A 974-nucleotide genomic window follows, 5' to 3' on the forward strand; every position below is an offset into this window, starting at 1 on the left:
AAGTTTTAGAGATTCATTGTCTAGGAAATAATTGATTGAGGCATGTAAGGCATCTGTATTGGTCAAGAATACTTAGGATTCGATTACCTGAGTCCTTTCATCAACAACATCGACAGACCTAGGCTACTCAGACAACAACAAGTTCAACCAGAACCAGCAATCATTGAAGAGATGATGAATAATCAGAACGGTCCACCAGCTCCTCAAGCAAGGACCAGTATAGGAGAAGGAGATGCTCCATCTACTCACACTCAAAGGAATGACATTGTGCCACCAGCTGTGCAGAACAACAATTTTGAGATCAAGAGTAGTCTCATCCAGATGATAGAAAGCAATAAGTTTCATAGATTGCCAATGGATGACCCATTGGATCATCTGGATGAATTTGATAGGCTCTGTAACCTCACTAAGATCAATTGAGTCAGTGAAGATGGATTCAAACTAAGGCTTTTCCCATTCTCTTTGGGAGACAAAGCACACATCTGGGAGAAATCGCTCCCTAAGGAGTCCATCACCACTTGGGAAGCGTGCAAGAAGGCGTTCTTAGCCAAATTCTTCTCTAACTCCAGAACCGCAAGGCTGACAAATGACAATTCTGGCTTTGTACAGAAGAACAATGAACGTTCAATGAAGCTTGGGAACGTTTCAAGGGATACACTACTCGATGTCCACATCACAGCTTCAGTAATGCTTCATTGCTGAGCACACTTTACAGAGGAGTGGTCCCCAAGATTCGGATGTTGCTGGACCCTGCAAGTAATAGTAACTTCCTCAACAAGGATGTTGATGAAGGTTGGGACCTAGTTGAGAACTTTGCTCAATCTGATGGGAACTATAATGAGGAGTATGATCGCTCTTTGCGATCTACTGGAGAGGAAGATGCCAAGTACAAGAGGGACATGAAAGCCCTCACTGACAAGCTTGATAAACTACTCAACCAGCAGCAGCAGCATGTTCATGCTCTATCAGAGGAA

The 974-nt window shown here is 43.3% G+C and overlaps 1 non-coding gene across 1 annotated transcript; it reads right to left on the minus strand.

The window, feature by feature from the left end:
- Positions 1–576: 576 nt before the first annotated feature.
- LOC147938024 (small nucleolar RNA R71) lies at positions 577–682 on the minus strand. Its single transcript, XR_015567554.1, has one exon. It is a non-coding gene; the product is annotated as a small nucleolar RNA R71 (small nucleolar RNA).
- Between the last annotated feature and the right edge of the window lie 292 nt (positions 683–974).

Source organism: Camelina sativa, chromosome 9, assembly GCF_030686135.1.
Source record: "Camelina sativa cultivar CO46 ecotype springtype chromosome 9, ASM3068613v1".
In the NCBI taxonomy this organism is placed as follows: domain Eukaryota; kingdom Viridiplantae; phylum Streptophyta; class Magnoliopsida; order Brassicales; family Brassicaceae; genus Camelina; species Camelina sativa.